Source organism: Engystomops pustulosus, chromosome 7, assembly GCF_040894005.1.
Source record: "Engystomops pustulosus chromosome 7, aEngPut4.maternal, whole genome shotgun sequence".
Taxonomy (NCBI): Eukaryota; Metazoa; Chordata; class Amphibia; order Anura; family Leptodactylidae; genus Engystomops; species Engystomops pustulosus.
The window spans coordinates 135,686,695-135,703,699 of record NC_092417.1 but is presented as its reverse complement, the minus strand read 5'-3'; the positions used below and the strand labels follow the sequence as shown (position 1 = coordinate 135,703,699).

Here is a 17,005-nt window from a genome sequence, read left to right as displayed (position 1 = left end):
TAACTTTAAATCAGACAAATTGACTACTACCATATGAATTATAGATTGTAATATGTCATTTCAATTGTCTTAGGTTTAAATGGGTGGCCATGGAATTTGAGTATGCTTACATATAATTGTTTTTTAAAAATAACCAATGGTTAAAGATTAAGCCCTTGGTTTCACTGAGGATTGAACCCAGGACCTTCTGCGTGTAAAGCAGATGTGATGACCACTACACTATGAAAACCAACTTTGCCCTATGTTTTTCATTGACCGTTGCAGTACATAGGTGTCTCCTGATCATTCCAAAAAAATACAATGTAATTTTCTTCAAGGGACACATGTTCAAAAGGATAATCCCATAGTTTTGGTGGGGATCAAATTGAAGAACTTCCACTTGCAAAGCAGATGTAATGACCACTTCCAAATAAATTATTGTTTGAAATGTGTCATTTAATTTCTTTTTCCTTCCAATGGGTATCTATAGAACATTAAAATGCTTCCAAAGAAAATTTATTGAGGATAACCAAGGGTTAATGACTCTGGCTTTCATTTGACTTAGGATAGATCTCAGGACATACTGAATAAAAAGCAGGTGTGATGACCACTACACTTTGAAACACAACACTTGAGCAGTGTTTTAATTGACCGTTGTTGTACACAGGTGCCTTATGATCTTCCAAAAGACAATGCAACTTTCTTCTAGAGAATCCTGTTCAGAAGGATATGACCATGGTTTTCAGTGGGGATGAAAACTTAACATTTCACTTGTAAATCAGACTAAATGACCACCACCATATGAATTTTAGATTGAAATATGTGATTTCATTTGTCTTTGCTTAAAATGGGTGTCTACCGAACATGAGAATTCTTACATAAAATATTTCATAAGGATAACCAAAAGTTAAAAATTAAACTATGGTTTCACTGGGGATTGAACCCAGGACCTTCTGCGTGTAAAGCAGACGTGATGACCACTACACTATGAAACCCACCACAGATCAATTGGATTGGATGACAGCTGCAGAAAACGGTTGTCCACTGATCTTTCAAAACACAATATCATTTTCTTCTAAAGAAACCTGTTTAAAAAGATGTGCTCATAAGTGAAAAAGTAGGACAATCTAACTGTAAATCAGACAAATTGACTACTACCATATGAATTATAGATTGTAATATGTCATTTCAATTGTCTTTCGTTTAAATGGGTGGCCATGGAATTTGAGTATGCTTACATATAATTGTTTTTTTAAAAATAACCAATGGTTAATGATTTAGCCCTTGGTTTCACTGGGGATTGAACCCAGGACCTTCTGCGTGTAAAGCAGATGTGATGACCACTACACTATGAAATCCAACTTGTTCCTATGTTTTTCATTGACCGTTGCAGTACATGGGTGTCTCCTGATCATTCCAAAATCATACATTGTAATTTTCTTCAAGAGACGCATGTTCAAAAGGATAATCCCATAGTTTTGGTGGGGATCAAAGTGAAGAGCTTCCACTTGCAAAGCAGATGTAATGACCACTTCCAAATAAATTATTGTTTGAAATGTGTCATTTCATTTCTTTTTCCTTCAAATGGGTATCTACAGAACATTAGAATGCTTCCAAAGAAAATTTATTGAGGATAACCAAGGGTTAATGACTCTGGCTTTCATTTGACTTAGGATAGATCTCAGGACATATTGAATGAAAAGCAGGTGTGATGACCACTACACTTTGAAACACAACACTTAAGCAGTGCTTTAATTGACCATTGTTGTACACAGGTGTTTTATGATCTTCCGAAAAGACAATGCAACTTTCTTCTAGAGAATCCTGTTCAGAAGGATATGACCATGGTTTTTAGTGGGGATGAAAACTTGAACATTTCACGTGTAAATCAGACTAAATGACCACCACCATATGAATTCTAGATTGAAATATGTGATTTCATTTGTCTTTGCTTTAAATGGGTGTCTACTGAACATGAGAATTCTTACATAAAATATTTCATAAGGATAACCAAAAGTTAAAAATAAAACTATGGTTTCACTGGGGATTGAACCCAGGACCTTCTGCGTGTAAAGCAGACGTGATGACCATTACACTATGAAACCCACCACAGATCAGTTGGACTGGATGACAGCTGCAGAAAACGGTTGTCCACTGATCTTTCAAAACACAATATAATTTTCTTCTAAAGAAACCTGTTCAAAAAGATGTGCTCATAAGTGATAAAAAGTAGGACAATCTAACTGTAAATCAGACAAATTGACTACTACCATATGAATTATAGATTGTAATATGTCGTTTAAATTGTCTTTCGTTTAAATGGGTGGCCATGGAATTTGAGTATGCTTACATATAATTGTTTTTTTAAAAATAACCAATGGTTAAAGATTAAGCCCTTGGTTTCACTGGGGATTGAACCCAGGACCTTCTGCGTGTAAAGCAGATGTGATGACCAGTACAATATGAAACCCAACTTGTCCCTATGTTTTTCATTGACCGTTGCAGTACATGGGTGTCTCCTGATCATTCCAAAATCATACATTGTAATTTTCTTCAAGAGACGCATGTTCAAAAGGATAATCCCATAGTTTGGTGGGGATCAAAGTGAAGAGCTTCCACTTGCAAAGCAGATGTAATGACCACTTCCAAATAAATTATTGTTTGAAATGTGTCATTTCATTTCTTTTTCCTTCAAATGGGTATCTACAGAACATTAGAATGCTTCCAAAGAAAATTTATTGAGGATAACCAAGGGTTAATGACTCTGGCTTTCATTTGACTTAGGATAGATCTCAGGACATACTGAATGAAAAGCAGGTGTGATGACCACTACACTTTGAAACACAACACTTTAGCAGTGTTTTAATTGAACTTTGTTGCACACAGGTGTCTTATGATCTTCCGAAAAGACAATGCAACTTTCTTCTAGAGAATCCTGTTCAGAAGGATATGACCATGGTTTTTAGTGGGGATGAAAACTTGAACATTTCACTTGTAAATCAGACTAAATGACCACCACCATATGAATTTTAGATTGAAATATGTGATTTCATATGTCTTTGCTTTAAATGGGTGTCTACTGAACATGAGAATTCTTACATAAAATATTTCATAAGGATAACCAAAAGTTAAAAATTAAACTATGGTTTCACTGGGGATTGAACCCAAGACCTTCTGCGTGTAAAGCAGACGTGATGACCATTACACTATGAAACCCACCACAGATCAGTTGGATTGGATGACAGCTGTAGAAAACGGTTGTCCACTGATCTTTCAAAACACAATATAATTTTCTTCTAAAGAAACCTGTTCAAAAAGATGTGCTCATAAGTGATAAAAAGTAGGACAATCTAACTGTAAATCAAACAAATTGACTACTACCATATGAATTATAGATTGTAATATGTCATTTCAATTGTCTTTTGTTTAAATGGGTGGCCATGGAATTTGAGTATGCTTACATATAATTGTTTTTTAAAAATAACCAATGGTTAAAGATTAAGCCCTTGGTTTCACTTGGGATTGAACCCAGGACCTTCTGCATGTAAAGCAGATGTGATGACCACTACACTATGAAACCCGACTTGTCCCTATGTTTTTCATTGACCGTTGCATTACATGGGTGTCTCCTGATCATTCCAAAATCATACATTGTAATTTTCTTCAAGAGACGCATGTTCAAAAGGATAATCCCATAGTTTTGGTGGGGATCAAAATGAAGAGCTTCCACTTGCAAAGCAGATGTAATGACCACTTCCAAATAAATTATTGTTTGAAATGTGTCATTTCATTTCTTTTTCCTTCAAATGGGTATCTACAGAACATTAGAATGCTTCGAAAGAAAATTTATTGAGGATAACCAAGGGTTAATGACTCTGGCTTTCATTTGACTTAGGATAGATCTCAGGACATACTGAATGAAAAGCAGGTGTGATGACCACTACACTTTGAAACACAACACTTAAGCAGTGTTTTAATTGACCATTGTTGTACACAGGTGTTTTATGATCTTCCGAAAAGACAATGCAACTTTCTTCTAGAGAATCCTGTTCAGAAGGATATGACCATGGTTTTTAGTGGGGATGAAAACTTGAACATTTCACTTGTAAATCAGACTAAATGACCACCACCATATGAATTCTAGATTGAAATATGTGATTTCATTTGTCTTTGCTTTAAATGGGTGTCTACTGAACATGAGAATTCTTACATAAAATATTTCATAAGGATAACCAAAAGTTAAAAAGAAAACTATAGTTTCACTGGGGATTGAACCCAGGACCTTCTGCGTGTAAAGCAGACGTGATGACCACTACACTATGAAACCCACCACAGATCAGTTGGACTGGATGACAGCTGCAGAAAACGGTTGTCCACTGATCTTTCAAAACACAATATAATTTTCTTCTAAAGAAACCTGTTTAAAAAGATGTACTCATAAGTGATAAAAAGTAGGACAATCTAACTGTAAATCAGACAAATTGACTACTACCATATGAATTATAGATTGTAATATGTCGTTTAAATTGTCTTTCGTTTAAATGGGTGGCCATGGAATTTGAGTATGCTTACATATAATTGTTTTTTTAAAAATAACCAATGGTTAAAGATTAAGCCCTTGGTTTCACTGGGGATTGAACCCAGGACCTTCTGCGTGTAAAGCAGATGTGATGACCAGTACAATATGAAACCCAACTTGTCCCTATGTTTTTCATTGACCGTTGCAGTACATGGGTGTCTCCTGATCATTCCAAAATCATACATTGTAATTTTCTTCAAGAGACGCATGTTCAAAAGGATAATCCCATAGTTTGGTGGGGATCAAAGTGAAGAGCTTCCACTTGCAAAGCAGATGTAATGACCACTTCCAAATAAATTATTGTTTGAAATGTGTCATTTCATTTCTTTTTCCTTCAAATGGGTATCTACAGAACATTAGAATGCTTCCAAAGAAAATTTATTGAGGATAACCAAGGGTTAATGACTCTGGCTTTCATTTGACTTAGGATAGATCTCAGGACATACTGAATGAAAAGCAGGTGTGATGACCACTACACTTTGAAACACAACACTTTAGCAGTGTTTTAATTGAACTTTGTTGCACACAGGTGTCTTATGATCTTCCGAAAAGACAATGCAACTTTCTTCTAGAGAATCCTGTTCAGAAGGATATGACCATGGTTTTTAGTGGGGATGAAAACTTGAACATTTCACTTGTAAATCAGACTAAATGACCACCACCATATGAATTTTAGATTGAAATATGTGATTTCATATGTCTTTGCTTTAAATGGGTGTCTACTGAACATGAGAATTCTTACATAAAATATTTCATAAGGATAACCAAAAGTTAAAAATTAAACTATGGTTTCACTGGGGATTGAACCCAAGACCTTCTGCGTGTAAAGCAGACGTGATGACCACTACACTATGAAACCCACCACAGATCAGTTGGATTGGATGACAGCTGTAGAAAACGGTTGTCCACTGATCTTTCAAAACACAATATAATTTTCTTCTAAAGAAACCTGTTCAAAAAGATGTGCTCATAAGTGATAAAAAGTAGGACAATCTAACTGTAAATCAAACAAATTGACTACTACCATATGAATTATAGATTGTAATATGTCATTTCAATTGTCTTTTGTTTAAATGGGTGGCCATGGAATTTGAGTATGCTTACATATAATTGTTTTTTAAAAATAACCAATGGTTAAAGATTAAGCCCTTGGTTTCACTTGGGATTGAACCCAGGACCTTCTGCATGTAAAGCAGATGTGATGACCACTACACTATGAAACCCGACTTGTCCCTATGTTTTTCATTGACCGTTGCAGTACATGGGTGTCTCCTGATCATTCCAAAATCATACATTGTAATTTTCTTCAAGAGACGCATGTTCAAAAGGATAATCCCATAGTTTTGGTGGGGATCAAAGTGAAGAGCTTCCACTTGCAAAGCAGATGTAATGACCACTTCCAAATAAATTATTGTTTGAAATGTGTCATTTCATTTCTTTTTCCTTCAAATGGGTATCTACAGAACATTAGAATGCTTCCAAAGAAAATTTATTGAGGATAACCAAGGGTTAATGACTCTGGCTTTCATTTGACTTAGGATAGATCTCAGGACATATTGAATGAAAAGCAGGTGTGATGACCACTACACTTTGAAACACAACACTTAAGCAGTGCTTTAATTGACCATTGTTGTACACAGGTGTTTTATGATCTTCCGAAAAGACAATGCAACTTTCTTCTAGAGAATCCTGTTCAGAAGGATATGACCATGGTTTTTAGTGGGGATGAAAACTTGAACATTTCACGTGTAAATCAGACTAAATGACCACCACCATATGAATTCTAGATTGAAATATGTGATTTCATTTGTCTTTGCTTTAAATGGGTGTCTACTGAACATGAGAATTCTTACATAAAATATTTCATAAGGATAACCAAAAGTTAAAAATAAAACTATGGTTTCACTGGGGATTGAACCCAGGACCTTCTGCGTGTAAAGCAGACGTGATGACCATTACACTATGAAACCCACCACAGATCAGTTGGACTGGATGACAGCTGCAGAAAACGGTTGTCCACTGATCTTTCAAAACACAATATAATTTTCTTCTAAAGAAACCTGTTCAAAAAGATGTGCTCATAAGTGATAAAAAGTAGGACAATCTAACTGTAAATCAGACAAATTGACTACTACCATATGAATTATAGATTGTAATATGTCGTTTAAATTGTCTTTCGTTTAAATGGGTGGCCATGGAATTTGAGTATGCTTACATATAATTGTTTTTTTAAAAATAACCAATGGTTAAAGATTAAGCCCTTGGTTTCACTGGGGATTGAACCCAGGACCTTCTGCGTGTAAAGCAGATGTGATGACCAGTACAATATGAAACCCAACTTGTCCCTATGTTTTTCATTGACCGTTGCAGTACATGGGTGTCTCCTGATCATTCCAAAATCATACATTGTAATTTTCTTCAAGAGACGCATGTTCAAAAGGATAATCCCATAGTTTGGTGGGGATCAAAGTGAAGAGCTTCCACTTGCAAAGCAGATGTAATGACCACTTCCAAATAAATTATTGTTTGAAATGTGTCATTTCATTTCTTTTTCCTTCAAATGGGTATCTACAGAACATTAGAATGCTTCCAAAGAAAATTTATTGAGGATAACCAAGGGTTAATGACTCTGGCTTTCATTTGACTTAGGATAGATCTCAGGACATACTGAATGAAAAGCAGGTGTGATGACCACTACACTTTGAAACACAACACTTTAGCAGTGTTTTAATTGAACTTTGTTGCACACAGGTGTCTTATGATCTTCCGAAAAGACAATGCAACTTTCTTCTAGAGAATCCTGTTCAGAAGGATATGACCATGGTTTTTAGTGGGGATGAAAACTTGAACATTTCACTTGTAAATCAGACTAAATGACCACCACCATATGAATTTTAGATTGAAATATGTGATTTCATATGTCTTTGCTTTAAATGGGTGTCTACTGAACATGAGAATTCTTACATAAAATATTTCATAAGGATAACCAAAAGTTAAAAATTAAACTATGGTTTCACTGGGGATTGAACCCAAGACCTTCTGCGTGTAAAGCAGACGTGATGACCACTACACTATGAAACCCACCACAGATCAGTTGGATTGGATGACAGCTGTAGAAAACGGTTGTCCACTGATCTTTCAAAACACAATATAATTTTCTTCTAAAGAAACCTGTTCAAAAAGATGTGCTCATAAGTGATAAAAAGTAGGACAATCTAACTGTAAATCAAACAAATTGACTACTACCATATGAATTATAGATTGTAATATGTCATTTCAATTGTCTTTTGTTTAAATGGGTGGCCATGGAATTTGAGTATGCTTACATATAATTGTTTTTTAAAAATAACCAATGGTTAAAGATTAAGCCCTTGGTTTCACTTGGGATTGAACCCAGGACCTTCTGCATGTAAAGCAGATGTGATGACCACTACACTATGAAACCCGACTTGTCCCTATGTTTTTCATTGACCGTTGCATTACATGGGTGTCTCCTGATCATTCCAAAATCATACATTGTAATTTTCTTCAAGAGACGCATGTTCAAAAGGATAATCCCATAGTTTTGGTGGGGATCAAAATGAAGAGCTTCCACTTGCAAAGCAGATGTAATGACCACTTCCAAATAAATTATTGTTTGAAATGTGTCATTTCATTTCTTTTTCCTTCAAATGGGTATCTACAGAACATTAGAATGCTTCGAAAGAAAATTTATTGAGGATAACCAAGGGTTAATGACTCTGGCTTTCATTTGACTTAGGATAGATCTCAGGACATACTGAATGAAAAGCAGGTGTGATGACCACTACACTTTGAAACACAACACTTAAGCAGTGTTTTAATTGACCATTGTTGTACACAGGTGTTTTATGATCTTCCGAAAAGACAATGCAACTTTCTTCTAGAGAATCCTGTTCAGAAGGATATGACCATGGTTTTTAGTGGGGATGAAAACTTGAACATTTCACTTGTAAATCAGACTAAATGACCACCACCATATGAATTCTAGATTGAAATATGTGATTTCATTTGTCTTTGCTTTAAATGGGTGTCTACTGAACATGAGAATTCTTACATAAAATATTTCATAAGGATAACCAAAAGTTAAAAAGAAAACTATAGTTTCACTGGGGATTGAACCCATGACCTTCTGCGTGTAAAGCAGACGTGATGACCACTACACTATGAAACCCACCACAGATCAGTTGGACTGGATGACAGCTGCAGAAAACGGTTGTCCACTGATCTTTCAAAACACAATATAATTTTCTTCTAAAGAAACCTGTTCAAAAAGATGTACTCATAAGTGATAAAAAGTAGGACAATCTAACTGTAAATCAGACAAATTGACTACTACCATATGAATTATAGATTGTAATATGTCGTTTAAATTGTCTTTCGTTTAAATGGGTGGCCATGGAATTTGAGTATGCTTACATATAATTGTTTTTTTAAAAATAACCAATGGTTAAAGATTAAGCCCTTGGTTTCACTGGGGATTGAACCCAGGACCTTCTGCGTGTAAAGCAGATGTGATGACCAGTACAATATGAAACCCAACTTGTCCCTATGTTTTTCATTGACCGTTGCAGTACATGGGTGTCTCCTGATCATTCCAAAATCATACATTGTAATTTTCTTCAAGAGACGCATGTTCAAAAGGATAATCCCATAGTTTGGTGGGGATCAAAGTGAAGAGCTTCCACTTGCAAAGCAGATGTAATGACCACTTCCAAATAAATTATTGTTTGAAATGTGTCATTTCATTTCTTTTTCCTTCAAATGGGTATCTACAGAACATTAGAATGCTTCCAAAGAAAATTTATTGAGGATAACCAAGGGTTAATGACTCTGGCTTTCATTTGACTTAGGATAGATCTCAGGACATACTGAATGAAAAGCAGGTGTGATGACCACTACACTTTGAAACACAACACTTTAGCAGTGTTTTAATTGAACTTTGTTGCACACAGGTGTCTTATGATCTTCCGAAAAGACAATGCAACTTTCTTCTAGAGAATCCTGTTCAGAAGGATATGACCATGGTTTTTAGTGGGGATGAAAACTTGAACATTTCACTTGTAAATCAGACTAAATGACCACCACCATATGAATTTTAGATTGAAATATGTGATTTCATATGTCTTTGCTTTAAATGGGTGTCTACTGAACATGAGAATTCTTACATAAAATATTTCATAAGGATAACCAAAAGTTAAAAATTAAACTATGGTTTCACTGGGGATTGAACCCAAGACCTTCTGCGTGTAAAGCAGACGTGATGACCACTACACTATGAAACCCACCACAGATCAGTTGGATTGGATGACAGCTGTAGAAAACGGTTGTCCACTGATCTTTCAAAACACAATATAATTTTCTTCTAAAGAAACCTGTTCAAAAAGATGTGCTCATAAGTGATAAAAAGTAGGACAATCTAACTGTAAATCAAACAAATTGACTACTACCATATGAATTATAGATTGTAATATGTCATTTCAATTGTCTTTTGTTTAAATGGGTGGCCATGGAATTTGAGTATGCTTACATATAATTGTTTTTTAAAAATAACCAATGGTTAAAGATTAAGCCCTTGGTTTCACTTGGGATTGAACCCAGGACCTTCTGCATGTAAAGCAGATGTGATGACCACTACACTATGAAACCCGACTTGTCCCTATGTTTTTCATTGACCGTTGCATTACATGGGTGCCTCCTGATCATTCCAAAATCATACATTGTAATTTTCTTCAAGAGACGCATGTTCAAAAGGATAATCCCATAGTTTTGGTGGGGATCAAAATGAAGAGCTTCCACTTGCAAAGCAGATGTAATGACCACTTCCAAATAAATTATTGTTTGAAATGTGTCATTTCATTTCTTTTTCCTTCAAATGGGTATCTACAGAACATTAGAATGCTTCGAAAGAAAATTTATTGAGGATAACCAAGGGTTAATGACTCTGGCTTTCATTTGACTTAGGATAGATCTCAGGACATACTGAATGAAAAGCAGGTGTGATGACCACTACACTTTGAAACACAACACTTAAGCAGTGTTTTAATTGACCATTGTTGTACACAGGTGTTTTATGATCTTCCGAAAAGACAATGCAACTTTCTTCTAGAGAATCCTGTTCAGAAGGATATGACCATGGTTTTTAGTGGGGATGAAAACTTGAACATTTCACGTGTAAATCAGACTAAATGACCACCACCATATGAATTCTAGATTGAAATATGTGATTTCATTTGTCTTTGCTTTAAATGGGTGTCTACTGAACATGAGAATTCTTACATAAAATATTTCATAAGGATAACCAAAAGTTAAAAATAAAACTATGGTTTCACTGGGGATTGAACCCAGGACCTTCTGCGTGTAAAGCAGACGTGATGACCATTACACTATGAAACCCACCACAGATCAGTTGGACTGGATGACAGCTGCAGAAAACGGTTGTCCACTGATCTTTCAAAACACAATATAATTTTCTTCTAAAGAAACCTGTTCAAAAAGATGTGCTCATAAGTGATAAAAAGTAGGACAATCTAACTGTAAATCAGACAAATTGACTACTACCATATGAATTATAGATTGTAATATGTCGTTTAAATTGTCTTTCGTTTAAATGGGTGGCCATGGAATTTGAGTATGCTTACATATAATTGTTTTTTTAAAAATAACCAATGGTTAAAGATTAAGCCCTTGGTTTCACTGGGGATTGAACCCAGGACCTTCTGCGTGTAAAGCAGATGTGATGACCAGTACAATATGAAACCCAACTTGTCCCTATGTTTTTCATTGACCGTTGCAGTACATGGGTGTCTCCTGATCATTCCAAAATCATACATTGTAATTTTCTTCAAGAGACGCATGTTCAAAAGGATAATCCCATAGTTTGGTGGGGATCAAAGTGAAGAGCTTCCACTTGCAAAGCAGATGTAATGACCACTTCCAAATAAATTATTGTTTGAAATGTGTCATTTCATTTCTTTTTCCTTCAAATGGGTATCTACAGAACATTAGAATGCTTCCAAAGAAAATTTATTGAGGATAACCAAGGGTTAATGACTCTGGCTTTCATTTGACTTAGGATAGATCTCAGGACATACTGAATGAAAAGCAGGTGTGATGACCACTACACTTTGAAACACAACACTTTAGCAGTGTTTTAATTGAACTTTGTTGCACACAGGTGTCTTATGATCTTCCGAAAAGACAATGCAACTTTCTTCTAGAGAATCCTGTTCAGAAGGATATGACCATGGTTTTTAGTGGGGATGAAAACTTGAACATTTCACTTGTAAATCAGACTAAATGACCACCACCATATGAATTTTAGATTGAAATATGTGATTTCATATGTCTTTGCTTTAAATGGGTGTCTACTGAACATGAGAATTCTTACATAAAATATTTCATAAGGATAACCAAAAGTTAAAAATTAAACTATGGTTTCACTGGGGATTGAACCCAAGACCTTCTGCGTGTAAAGCAGACGTGATGACCACTACACTATGAAACCCACCACAGATCAGTTGGATTGGATGACAGCTGTAGAAAACGGTTGTCCACTGATCTTTCAAAACACAATATAATTTTCTTCTAAAGAAACCTGTTCAAAAAGATGTGCTCATAAGTGATAAAAAGTAGGACAATCTAACTGTAAATCAAACAAATTGACTACTACCATATGAATTATAGATTGTAATATGTCATTTCAATTGTCTTTTGTTTAAATGGGTGGCCATGGAATTTGAGTATGCTTACATATAATTGTTTTTTAAAAATAACCAATGGTTAAAGATTAAGCCCTTGGTTTCACTTGGGATTGAACCCAGGACCTTCTGCATGTAAAGCAGATGTGATGACCACTACACTATGAAACCCGACTTGTCCCTATGTTTTTCATTGACCGTTGCATTACATGGGTGCCTCCTGATCATTCCAAAATCATACATTGTAATTTTCTTCAAGAGACGCATGTTCAAAAGGATAATCCCATAGTTTTGGTGGGGATCAAAATGAAGAGCTTCCACTTGCAAAGCAGATGTAATGACCACTTCCAAATAAATTATTGTTTGAAATGTGTCATTTCATTTCTTTTTCCTTCAAATGGGTATCTACAGAACATTAGAATGCTTCGAAAGAAAATTTATTGAGGATAACCAAGGGTTAATGACTCTGGCTTTCATTTGACTTAGGATAGATCTCAGGACATACTGAATGAAAAGCAGGTGTGATGACCACTACACTTTGAAACACAACACTTAAGCAGTGTTTTAATTGACCATTGTTGTACACAGGTGTTTTATGATCTTCCGAAAAGACAATGCAACTTTCTTCTAGAGAATCCTGTTCAGAAGGATATGACCATGGTTTTTAGTGGGGATGAAAACTTGAACATTTCACTTGTAAATCAGACTAAATGACCACCACCATATGAATTCTAGATTGAAATATGTGATTTCATTTGTCTTTGCTTTAAATGGGTGTCTACTGAACATGAGAATTCTTACATAAAATATTTCATAAGGATAACCAAAAGTTAAAAAGAAAACTATAGTTTCACTGGGGATTGAACCCAGGACCTTCTGCGTGTAAAGCAGACGTGATGACCACTACACTATGAAACCCACCACATATCAGTTGGATTGGATGACAGCTGCAGAAAACGGTTGTCCACTGATCTTTCAAAACACAATATAATTTTCTTCTAAAGAAACCTGTTCAAAAAGATGTGCTCATAAGTGATTAAAAGTAGGACAATCTAACTGTAAATCAGACAAATTGACTACTACCATATGAATTATAGATTGTAATATGTCGTTTAAATTGTCTTTCGTTTAAATGGGTGGCCATGGAATTTGAGTATGCTTACATATAATTGTTTTTTAAAAATAACCAATGGTTAAAGATTAAGCCCTTGGTTTCACTGGGGATTGAACCCAGGACCTTCTGCGTGTAAAGCAGATGTGATGACCAGTACATTATGAAACCCAACTTATCCCTATGTTTTTCATTGACTGTTGCAGTACATGGGTGTCTCCTGATCATTCCAAAATCATACATTGTAATTTTCTTCAAGAGATGCATGTTCAAAAGCATAATCCCATAGTTCTGGTGGGGATCAAAGTGAAGAGCTTCCACTTGCAAAGCAGATGTAATGACCACTTCCAAATAAATTATTGTTTGAAATGTGTCATTTCATTTCTTTTTCCTTCAAATGGGTATCTACAGAACATTAGAATGCTTCCAAAGAAAATTTATTGAGGATAACCAAGGGTTAATGACTCTGGCTTTCATTTGACTTAGGATAGATCTCAGGTAGAGATGAGCGAACATGCTCGTCCGAGCTTGATGCTCGGTCGAGCATTAGGGTACTCGAAACTGCTCGTTGCTCGGACGAATACTTCGCCCGCTCGAGAAAATGGCAGCTCCCGCCGTTTTGCTTTTTGGCGGCCAGAAACAGAGCCAATCACAAGCCAGGAGACTCTGCACTCCACCCAGCATGACGTGGTACCCTTACACGTCGATAGCAGTGGTTGGCTGGCCAGATCAGGTGACCCTGGGATAGACTAGCCGCTGCCCGCGCTGCTCGGATCATTCTGTGTCTGGATGCCGCTAGGGAGAGAGCTGCTGCTGGTCAGGGAAAGCGTTAGGGTGTTCTATTAGCTTACTGTTAGGCAGGAGTGATTCTCAAAGAACCCAACAGCCCTTCTTAGGGCTACAATAACGTTCTACTTTTTTTATTTTAATTTGCATCTAGTACCATTTTGTGAGGAATTAGCAGGGGGACTTGCTACCGTTGTGTTTAGCTCTTAGTGGCACACATATCCATAGCAAAGACCGAAGTGGGAAAATTTAGTAGGGGTTGGATTTCAATTAGGCACTAACTCAGTGTCATCTCATCTGGCATAGTAGTGTGCTTTGATACTTGGCTAGAAAATAGCCATAGGAGAATACAAAGAGCTTACTTACGCCTACAGTAGCGTTCTATATATTTGATTTCTGGTTGATCTGCTGGTGGCTGTACTTTCTGCAGTGCATGTACTAGCCAATTCTGAGCAATTTGTAGTGAGACTTGCGACCGCTGTGTTCTGCGCTTAGTGACGCACATATCCATAGCAAAGACCGAAGTGGGAAAATTTAGTAGGGGTTGGATTTCAATTAGGCACTAACTCAGTGTCATCTCATCTGGCATAGTAGTGTGCTTTGATACTTGGCTAGAAAATAGCCATAGGAGAATACAAAGAGCTTACTTACGCCTACAGTAGCGTTCTATATATTTGATTTCTGGTTGATCTGCTGGTGGCTGTACTTTCTGCAGTGCATGTACTAGCCAATTCTGAGCAATTTGTAGTGAGACTTGCGACCGCTGTGTTCTGCGCTTAGTGACGCACATATCCATAGCAAAGACCGAAGTGGGAAAATTTAGTAGGGGTTGGATTTCAATTAGGCACTAACTCAGTGTCATCTCATCTGGCATAGTAGTGTGCTTTGATACTTGGCTAGAAAATAGCCATAGGAGAATACAAAGAGCTTACTTACGCCTACAGTAGCGTTCTATATATTTGATTTCTGGTTGATCTGCTGGTGGCTGTACTTTCTGCAGTGCATGTACTAGCCAATTCTGAGCAATTTGTAGTGAGACTTGCGACCGCTGTGTTCTGCGCTTAGTGACGCACATATCCATAGCAAAGACCGAAGTGGGAAAATTTAGTAGGGGTTGGATTTCAATTAGGCACTAACTCAGTGTCATCTCATCTGGCATAGTAGTGTGCTTTGATACTTGGCTAGAAAATAGCCATAGGAGAATACAAAGAGCTTACTTACGCCTACAGTAGCGTTCTATATATTTGATTTCTGGTTGATCTGCTGGTGGCTGTACTTTCTGCAGTGCATGTACTAGCCAATTCTGAGCAATTTGTAGTGAGACTTGCGACCGCTGTGTTCTGCGCTTAGTGACGCACATATCCATAGCAAAGACCGAAGTGGGAAAATTTAGTAGGGGTTGGATTTCAATTAGGCACTAACTCAGTGTCATCTCATCTGGCATAGTAGTGTGCTTTGATACTTGGCTAGAAAATAGCCATAGGAGAATACAAAGAGCTTACTTACGCCTACAGTAGCGTTCTATATATTTGATTTCTGGTTGATCTGCTGGTGGCTGTACTTTCTGCAGTGCATGTACTAGCCAATTCTGAGCAATTTGTAGTGAGACTTGCGACCGCTGTGTTCTGCGCTTAGTGACGCACATATCCATAGCAAAGACCGAAGTGGGAAAATTTAGTAGGGGTTGGATTTCAATTAGGCACTAACTCAGTGTCATCTCATCTGGCATTGTAGTGTGCTTTGATACTTGGCTAGAAAATAGCCATAGCAATAGGATAGCATTGTTTGGTTTTAAAAACTCAAAAAAAAACAAAAAACACAAAAAAAAACAAAAAACACAAAAAAAACAAAAAACACAAAAAAAAAACAAAAAACACAAAAAAAAACAAAAAAAAGTTAAAAAAAAAATAAAGTTATAACTCTCATTTTAAAAATGTTTAACCCGAGGGCTAGGGGTAGAGGACGAGGGCGGGGACGTGGGCGTCCAACTACTGCAGGGGTCAGAGGCCGTGGTCCTGGGCGGGGTGAGACACCACCTGCTGATGAGGGAGCAGGGGAACGCCGCAGAGCTACACTCCCTAGGTTCATGTCTGAAGTTACTGGGACTCGTGGTAGAGCACTGTTGAGGCCAGAACAGTGCGAACAGGTGATGTCGTGGATTGCTGACAATGCTTCGAGCAATTTGTCCACCACCAGTCAGTCTTCCACGCAGTCCACCCATGTCACCGAAATCGGCACTCCTCCAGCTCCTGCACCTCAGCCTCCTCCCCCCCAGTCTGCCCCCTCCCAGGAAAATTTGGCATTTGAACCGGCATACTCTGAGGAACTGTTTTCTGGACCCTTCCCACAGTCACAAACCACTTGTCCGGTTGCTGCTGAGCAATTTTCCGATGCCCAGGTTTTCCACCAGTCACAGTCTGTGGGTGATGATGACCTTCTTGACGTAGTGGAAGCGTGTAAAGAGGTGTCCGACGATGAGGAGACACGGTTGTCAGACAGTGGGGAAGTTGTTGTCAGGGCAGGAAGTCCGAGGGGGGAGCAGACTGAGGGATCGGAGGATGATGAGGTGACAGACCCAAGCTGGGTTGAGAGGCCGGGTGAACACAGTGCTTCTGAGACGGAGGAGAGTCCTCGACCAGAACAGGTTGGAAGAGGCAGTGGTGGGGCCAGACGGAGAGGCAGGGCCAGAGCTGGTGCATCAGCGCCAAATGTGTCAACTAGTGAAGCTCCCGTGGCGAGGGCTCTTGCGGCGAGGGCTAGATCTTCAGAAGTCTGGAGGTTCTTTAAGGAAACACCGGATGACCGACGGACTGTGGTGTGCAACATTTGCCA

The 17,005-nt window shown here is 37.4% G+C and overlaps 7 non-coding genes across 7 annotated transcripts; all 7 read right to left on the bottom strand.

The window, feature by feature from the left end:
* Positions 1-901: 901 nt before the first annotated feature.
* On the bottom strand, positions 902-974 carry TRNAV-UAC (transfer RNA valine (anticodon UAC)). The gene has a single exon. It is a non-coding gene; the product is annotated as a tRNA-Val (tRNA).
* A 1,037-nt stretch (positions 975-2,011) lies between these two features.
* TRNAV-UAC (transfer RNA valine (anticodon UAC)) lies at positions 2,012-2,084 on the bottom strand. Its single transcript has one exon. It is a non-coding gene; the product is annotated as a tRNA-Val (tRNA).
* Positions 2,085-4,233: 2,149 nt separating this feature from the next.
* Positions 4,234-4,306, bottom strand: TRNAV-UAC (transfer RNA valine (anticodon UAC)). The gene has a single exon. It is a non-coding gene; the product is annotated as a tRNA-Val (tRNA).
* Positions 4,307-5,344: 1,038 nt separating this feature from the next.
* TRNAV-UAC (transfer RNA valine (anticodon UAC)) lies at positions 5,345-5,417 on the bottom strand. Its single transcript has one exon. It is a non-coding gene; the product is annotated as a tRNA-Val (tRNA).
* Positions 5,418-6,455: 1,038 nt separating this feature from the next.
* Positions 6,456-6,528, bottom strand: TRNAV-UAC (transfer RNA valine (anticodon UAC)). Its single transcript has one exon. It is a non-coding gene; the product is annotated as a tRNA-Val (tRNA).
* Positions 6,529-10,899: 4,371 nt separating this feature from the next.
* Positions 10,900-10,972, bottom strand: TRNAV-UAC (transfer RNA valine (anticodon UAC)). Its single transcript has one exon. It is a non-coding gene; the product is annotated as a tRNA-Val (tRNA).
* A 2,149-nt stretch (positions 10,973-13,121) lies between these two features.
* Positions 13,122-13,194, bottom strand: TRNAV-UAC (transfer RNA valine (anticodon UAC)). The gene has a single exon. It is a non-coding gene; the product is annotated as a tRNA-Val (tRNA).
* Positions 13,195-17,005: the final 3,811 nt, after the last annotated feature.